This window comes from Sorghum bicolor, chromosome 1 (genome assembly GCF_000003195.3).
Source record: "Sorghum bicolor cultivar BTx623 chromosome 1, Sorghum_bicolor_NCBIv3, whole genome shotgun sequence".
NCBI classification, from domain to species: Eukaryota; Viridiplantae; Streptophyta; class Magnoliopsida; order Poales; family Poaceae; genus Sorghum; species Sorghum bicolor.
In genome coordinates, this window is record NC_012870.2 from 36394870 (window position 1) to 36403373 (window position 8504).

The 8504-nt window shown below is 48.7% G+C and overlaps 1 long non-coding RNA gene across 1 annotated transcript; it reads right to left on the reverse strand.

Moving 5' to 3' along the window:
* LOC110434179 lies at positions 239–608 on the reverse strand. Its single transcript, XR_002451660.1, has 2 exons — positions 475–608; positions 239–375 (listed from the first exon to the last, which is right to left on the reverse strand). It is a non-coding gene; the product is annotated as an uncharacterized LOC110434179 (long non-coding RNA).

Consider the following 8504-nt stretch of genomic DNA (forward strand, 5'->3'; position numbering starts at 1 on the left):
GCAACAGGAACTGCCTTTGTCATCATATCAGCAGGATTATCATGGGTACTAATCTTGCATACCTTTAGCTTACTATCTTCAATCACATCAGGCACAAAATGATACTTGATATCTATGTGCTTAGTTCTCTCATGGAACATCTGATCTTTAGTGAGGTAAATTGCACTTTGACTGTCACAGTGCAAACTTATGCAAGATTCATCTCCACAAAACTCAGCGTACAAACCTTTCAGCCATATTAATTCTTTGCACGCTTCACAAATAGCCATATATTCTGCTTCAGTAGTAGACAAAGCAACAACAGACTGTAAAGTAGCCCTCCAACTCACAGCACAACTGCCAACAGTAAACACATAACCAGTAAGTGATCTTCGCCTGTCTAGATCAGCAGCATAATCAGAGTCCACATAACCAATAAGGCCCTTATCAGTTCTTCCAAACTTCAAACAGGAATCTGATGTGCCTCTGAGGTACCTGAAAATCCACTGAACTGCCCTCCAATGTTCTTTGCCAGGATTAGACATATATCTACTAACAAGACTCATAGCATATGACAAATCTGGACGAGAGCAAACCATGGCATACATCAAAGACCCAACAGCACTAGAATAAGGAACCCTTGACATAATCCCGGCCAATATCCTGAAGTGAATTTGGAACAACTCCAACACAACACACCTAAGCTGGCTGAGAGGCGATCCACACACACATAAGAAAAATTCTAATCTCCTGGGAGGTGAGCAGATAAGAGGGATAACCCTTTAGCCCCAGCCAAGGACCACTGATGCCGTTGCTCAGTAGCCACGGCTAAAGCCCCAGCAATATTTGGAGCCGCTCCATAACGATTGCGATGGTTCTAGAGAATCCAAGCACCCAGCATGAATAGAGAGTTAACCCCTTGTCTTAACAATTCAGATGTATTATTAATAGCTCTGTCCCAGCATTCAAAAAAAGAGTTCTCGCTAGGTTGTGGAGAAAGTGCCTGGAGACTGAGATGCCTTAGCAAATGGAACCAGAATTTTCTAACGAAGACACATCCAACAAGGAGATGGTTTATAGTTTCCTCCTCTTGATCACAAAGCGGGCAACAATCTGGGTGGGGCAGCCCCCGACATGCCAGGCGGTCAGCTGTCCAACATTTCTTATGTACCACTGACCACATGAAGAAACGATAGTTTGGTGGCGCCCAAGTCTTCTAGACCTTTTCGCATGGTGCAAATAAGGTAGCTCCAAAGAAAAACCCTCATAAGCAGACTTGGCGGAATAATGACCATTGGAAGATAACCTCCAAATATGTTTGACTTCCCTTTGTGGCTATAAAACAATGGTAGAAAATATATCCCAAAGCTGCAGAAGTGCAGATACTCAACTATTACACCAACAGTTCGAGCCCCCTTGATATCTGCAACCCAAGCATGGTTAGTGAGAGCATCCTTGACTGTACGCTGTTTGGCCCGTCTTTTGGGGATGGCAGCATACAACTGAGGAGCCAACTCAGCTATATTCTGACCGCACAGCCATCTATCAGTCCAAAAGAGGGTATGCGCGCCATCACCGACTTCAGAGGTAACAGCAACTGCAAAGAAAGCTTTGGCTTGCTCAGGAACGTGAATTGGGAGATGAGCCTAGGGACGGTCTGGCTATGTTTATTGCAGCCATAACCACCTCATTCTTAAAGTCTAGCTGTGAGTTTTTAGGTCTGAAATACCAAGCCCACCGAGTTCAATTGGCCAACAAACCTTGACCCATGCTACCAAACAGTGTCCCCCCTTTGCTTCCTTGCGACCATACCAGAGAAAACGCTGTCGAATTTTATCTATTTCTTTGATGGGCCATGCTGGGAGGTCAGTTGCCCTAACAATATATATAAGCATCCCAGTGAGCACGAACTAAACCTGAATCCTCCTTCCTGCACGTGTCAACACTTCCGCCTTCCACGCCGACAGTTGATCAGCAATGCGGTCAACAATAGGTTGCATTTGAGATTTATTTAGCTTTTTCAAGGAAAGAGGAAACCCTAAGTACTTGCATGGGAACCCAGCAAGGGCAAAGGGCAGCAGGTTCTGAATAGCTGTCAATTCTGTATCCCCACAACAAATTGGCAGCAACCAAATCTTTTATAGATTTGTTTTCAATCTTGAGGCTTGTCATGTGGGGCATGCCATATGCACGCCGGGCCAGGGCGCATGACATTCGCAGGGAAACAGAACGCGCTGCAGAGCACGACGCGGGGCTGCCCGCGGTCACCGCGGCCCAGGATGGCAAGGCGGCAATCAGTGGCTAGAATCAGGCCTAGAAATTAGGGGATTTGTTACCTAGTTTGTTAGCCGGTTGGCTTATATATTGGCTGTACTCAAACAATGATAATCAAGCATTGAGTTCCATCTAATCTCCTATCCATATTCTGTTAAGCCATCGGCAGGGGGGAATATCCCCGCGGTGAGGCCTGGAGCGCAACTACGAGGTACATAGTCGTGGCCCGCCGTCGTTGAGCGTTGAAGCGCTTGACAGCCTGGTATCAGAGACTCGTCGATCCTCGGATTCCTCCAACAGCTACACCGCACCCACCACCATCTCTTGCCCAAGCCCCCCACCATCCCCTGCGTCCTCCACCGTTGCCTCAACCGCCGACGCCATGGGTGACCCGGTGACCTCAAGGCCGCCATTGACGCCCTCACCAAGAATGTGGCACTGATGCAGTCGTCTATCTAGGCTAACGCCAAAGCAATCGCCGACATCACCGCATCGTCCTCGGGCTCGGGGCCGCGGCCTCACCCCGGCGAGCACACCCAGGATCGGCCACCGAAGCACTGGCGGCCCGAATTTCCGCACTACGACGGCAAGACCGACCCCCTCATCTTCATCAACAAATGTGAATCCTTCTTCCTGCAGCAGCGCATCATGGCGGAGGAACGGGTATGGATGGCCTCATACAACCTCAACGATGTGGCCCAGTTGTGGTATAAGCAGGTCCAGGAGGACGAGGGCACCCCGACCTAGCCGCGCTTCAAGGAGCTGCTCAACCTGCGGTTTGGGCCTCCGTTGCGCTCGGCGCCGCTCTTCGAGCTCGCGGACTGCCGCCGCACCGAGATGGTGGTTGAGTACCAGGATCGGTGGCAGGCGCTGCTTCCCCGCGCTGGCCGGTGGACGAGGCCCAACTGTTGGTTTGATCTCCCACCAATATGGCCCAACGGTCTTATTGGACCTTGTCTCGCGCCCTGATCGAGGGCGCCCACCCTATATGGTTGGTGGGCCCCCGTCGCACTGTGCTATATAAAGAGGTGGGGGCCGGCGGCACTGCTCACGGGTTGAACAGTTGCCACTCCTCCCACCGACATCCACAAACCCTAGAAAACCCTAACCGATCCAGGGAGCGCAGCCAGCAATGGGAAGACTCACCAACGCCGGATCTGCGCCGCCTTGAAGTCCGCATCACCGCCACCGCCGACGTCATCGAAGATCTACTACACCAGCGACGTGATGGCCTCAGGATCGACTTCCGCCGCCCCTGCTACTCCTTCCGTCGACGGTCTAATCCTATTAATCCTGATCTATTTATTTGTATTCCTCGTTTCTATTTTAGATCTTGTATAGAATATGTACCATGTTGTTTACCAATCAAAGATTGTACCCGTCTAGATCTACTGCTAGTCGATCCTATGTACAGTTTAAATCTATCAATGGTATCAGTCGCCTACCTAGTTGGTAGATCCAGATCGGGAAAGAAAAGATCACAGAAAAAAATTACGGATCCAAACCCGGACAGACCAAACCCTAACCATAACCCCGATAAAGAAAAAAAAGAAATGTCGAACCCTAACACAAAGCACGTCAGATCTGATGTTTTTTTCCTTACTGTACTTAGCACTGCACGACACTGTGTTTTTGGGGCTCGGATTAAAGGGCACCGTCGCATAGCTTCTTGACAGTGACGCGCTCAACCGCAAGGGAGAACGCGCACGCCGGCAAGGGCCGCACGGCGGCACCGCAACCTCTCTCCGACCACCACGGCCGGATCTTCCTTGTGTCGTGCAGCGCGCAAGAAAGAGAAATGGGAGGCAGAGAAACAGAGGAACAAAAAGACAAAAAGGAAGCAGCCGGATTGGCCATGGCGGCGCCCCACCGGCGCTGGTGACCACTCTTGCCGACGGCGGCGTCTAGTGCTGGATAGAACAGAGAAGGGGAAGAACATAAATGAGGGTTAGGGTTTGGGGTGGCCGACGGCTTGGGGCTTCATATATCTCCAATATTCACTCCTGGCCGTTAGATCAGAACCAATGGCTCAGATCGGTCGTGCGGGATCGCGCCAAATATGGCCCAGGCGGGATCTGGGATTAAGCCTAATAGTGACCAATTACACAGTCAAACCGTCGAGCTTAAGCCCATATAATCCCGGTAGTCCGTGAAATCTCGAAGGATTTCAAACCACATATCGTATATACATCCAAGATCGCAATAAGTTCAGCGGTCACCATTCACAATTACATCCAGTTCGCATCATTCATCAAATACATCGGAGTACTTAGAGTTATTACAAACCAAGTTCTCAAGTAGCGGAAGCTTCAAAGTTTGAAAGTAACACACTCACACATTTAGTCTGATACAGTGCCATAATTTGATCATTCCCACAAAAGCAAAAGAGAAGGTAGAGTGACCATCGCCCTTGGTCTAGTCATCACCCATTGCTGGGTACAAGCAGTGAATGCAATAACCATAGTGCATCTGCCCATCTGCAAAACAACATGGGAATAGAACCCTGAGTACGGGAATGTACTCAGCTAGACTTACCCGTCATAAACCAAAATAAAGACTCTTCAAGGATCATGAAGGCTGTATAGTGGGGTAGCTGAGACTTGTTGCGAAAAAGCACTTACTTAACTAGAAGTACCTCCTAACAGTACTCCATTTTCTTTTTATTAGCTCAGGTTAGGTATTAATACCTATCATCTAGATTTGCACCAGTACTAATTCAAGCAAGTGTGGTAATATGATGGTACCTCATCATAGCATTCATAAACATTTATCATCATAACCCAAGTGTTCCATAGTCTTTATTACGAGGACAGGGCTCATGTCAAGTGCTCACTATCCAGGAGCGATGGCGATTCGAATCGATTTCTGACCAGCTGGCGAGTTTATTCCCCACACAAAACACACTCACTGATCAAGTGAGCTACTGATCACCGTATTGCACTATCTAGGATAAATTTGCGGGTTCGACAGGCACCGCCCGTACCCGAGGACCGTTCCGGTGACCGAGGTATCCAAGGTATACCAAGGTTGCGCGCCGCGCCCTCGTCATTCTCCTCAACCATCACCAATACAGCGCGTACATCGGGCCAATTCCCGACCCGGATAGTGCTCAGGCTTCGCGGTTGGAATGACTTATCCTTCCAGCTAAGTGTGGGGCATGCATTCAACATGACAAGAGGGCCGTCAACGATCGGTCCTTAATCGACACAGGCAGGGGCACTACGGTCAACTCCACCATAAGACCTTGCCCGGTCTCAAATTCATTCCCACACTTGGTTACTTTTCCTCAAAGCATTATCAGCTAAACAAACAGGTGCCCACCTATATCTCGTAGGTGACAGGAAATCACCCGACTTCTACCGTGCTAAGCAAGCTAAGCAACAGACTCCGAGCCTATCTACATAGGACAAGGTAGATAAACAAGTGGTGATATCAAGGAGTATATATGCATCAACGGTATCACGCAATTCCTATCACTTAAATGCAACATAAAACAACAAGCATAATATATCATTTAAGTTAGCGAGAATAGGGAGACTTAGAATGCTCCGGGGCTTGCCTTTCTCAAACGTGCTCGGCTTGTGGTCCAGGCACTCCTGCAGCTCTTCGGGCTCTGGTGCTCCCAGAAGTTCTTGCTCCTGGGTCTCCTCCTGCTCCTCGGGTCCCACCTCGTTCTCCTGCGAGCCTGTATGATGCATGTGTGCTCATGAGTGGAGTGAGAGATGCCCGGGGTGCAGTGCTTATGCAAGTGGTTACCAGATGACCATGACATGGTGCATAGATGACATAGGTGGTTATTTCTATAAGGTAGTCAACATCATCTAATAACATGTACTCAAATTAAGCATCTATTGCATTCTCTTCTACAAGTTGCCTTCATGGTTAACCAGCAAGCTAACATGATGCTTCAAAGATACACCAAACACCCTTTTATTCAATTTAATTTATGCACAACAATTCATAATTTATTTAATCACTATTGGACCTACAAAAGTAGCATATGTTTCTGTATATCAATAAATTCCGCAAAAATTACAGTAGCTCACTGGTCAAATATAAAGTCTATCATAATTTTTTCATAATATTTGGACACTTATTTTAGGCTACAAAAATGACAAGGTTATTCAATATAATTAGGTACAAATACCCTACTGTTGACCAAGTGTCAAACAACATATTTCAAAATTTTATAAATTACTTATCAACATAAGAAACACCCACAAAAATTTCCAGATTAATTGCATGATCCAGTTATTTATTAAAAATCATAAACCACTGCCATGCAAGCTTTTAAATCATCATAAATTAATTTATACAGCAAATAATATGTGACATATTTTCCCAGAGACTAACCATCCATGCAGAGCCAATAAAACAAGTTTCATATTTTTCTGAGTTTTATTTTAATTACTATACATTTTCCAATTTCAGCAAAAACATGGATTAAATATATTTGTACAGAAAAGTTGTTCAAACATGACATGCAACCACACCAAACTATAGATCTGGAATTATAGAACACACCAAAATTTATTTCATCATTTTTGGAGCCATATATCTCAAGATATGGATTTTATACTATTTAAACCATTTTCTAGCAAAACCTTTTAAAACGAAACTCGAGTTAAAACGCTAAGGGCACCCAGATTTAACCCCGCAGAGCCACTGACAAGCGGGTCCCATGGGTCAGCCGACCCCACTTGTCGGCCACCCCGAGTTCCCGCGGCCAAAGACTCGCCGTAATCTCACCGCCGGTGTGGTCTCCGGCGACACCAAAGGGCTCTACGGCTTCGCGGACGCGAGACGAATCCATCCATGCCCTTTTTGGCGCCTACCAAGCAGCGGAACCACCTCGTCGTCGAGAATGGTGGACGCGGCAGCGCTGCTCGCCGTGGTCCGGCCACCTCGCGGAGGTAGAGCGCGCGCTAACGGCCGGAATGGGTGCGCAAAGCCAAGGCGGAGCTAACGCAACTAAAGATGGCAATTTCTACCCGATACCCGAAACCCGATGGGTAAAAACCCTATTAGGGCAAGGGTATGGCTAATTTTTTCACCTATGGGTAAGTAGATGGGACAAAAGCGGGTAAGGGTATGGGGCTGCATTGCCCATACCCTTTAACCCATGGGTAAATTAAACCCGACCTAACTCTATGAATCATGGGTCAAAATTACCATCACACAGCTCAAGCCCAGTAAAAGTGTATATAACGCAATCCTAGGTTTTCACCTCCCCATCCCACTTCCTCCCTCCCCTCCTGCGCTCCCCCTTGTCGCAGAGACTGCGACCGCGAGTTGCCGCGACTCCGGACGCCGCTGCCCCCATTTCTCATGACTTCAGATGACAAATTTTATATCAGACTATTTTGATTATGTGTTTTTATGACTAGTTTATTTGATTAATTTGTTACTGATTTGTGATTCTTTGGCTGAAATTGGGAGTGTGATATATTGACACATGTAATTTTGATATTGCAAACATTTTTAGATCCATGGGTAAGGATAACCCATGGGTACCCGTTACCCGCATGGGTAAGGGTATGGGAAAGAATTCTTACCCGCGCATAGATATGGGTAAATTAGTGGGTAAAATATTTCCTCATGGGTAAGGGTATGGGTAGCTATAACCCGGTGGGTAATTACCCATTGCCATCTTTAAACGCAACTAACGATGCAAGAAATGGCGGAGAGGAGAGGGAGAACCGTGCGGACCGAGGGGTCACCGGAGCTCCGACACGCTCCGGTGAGCTCTACCGGACGCGCGAGACTCACCGAGCGCGGTTGAGTGCGAGCACGGGGTGCGGCAGGACGAGGTGGAGCCGTCGGTGGTCGCGGAGGGGAGGGAGAAGGCCGGAGCTGGCAGGGGGAGGAGCTCCGAGCGTCGGCGGCGATGGCGCGCGGCGGAGCTGCTGCTGCTGCGAGCGAGAGAGAGGTCGAGAGCGCGAGCGGAGAGACGCAAATGGCAGCGGCGACGAAGGCGGACGCGGCCGGGCGCTCCTGGTGGCCGACCAGGGGGCGTCCAGGCTGCCGCATGCTCGCCACGCGGCGGCCGAGCTCTGCTGGCGCGCCACGGCGGCACGGCGCGGGTGCGGGGAAGGGGGGCGAGAGCGGGCGGGCTGGGCCGGCTTCGGCCAGCGGGCCAGAAGTGAGGCCGCGGCCTGCTAGCGCCCCCCTTTCCTATTTCCATTTTTTTGAATTTCTTTTCTCAATTCTTTTTCTAAATTCATTTGGACCATTTTAAAATCCTTTTCACC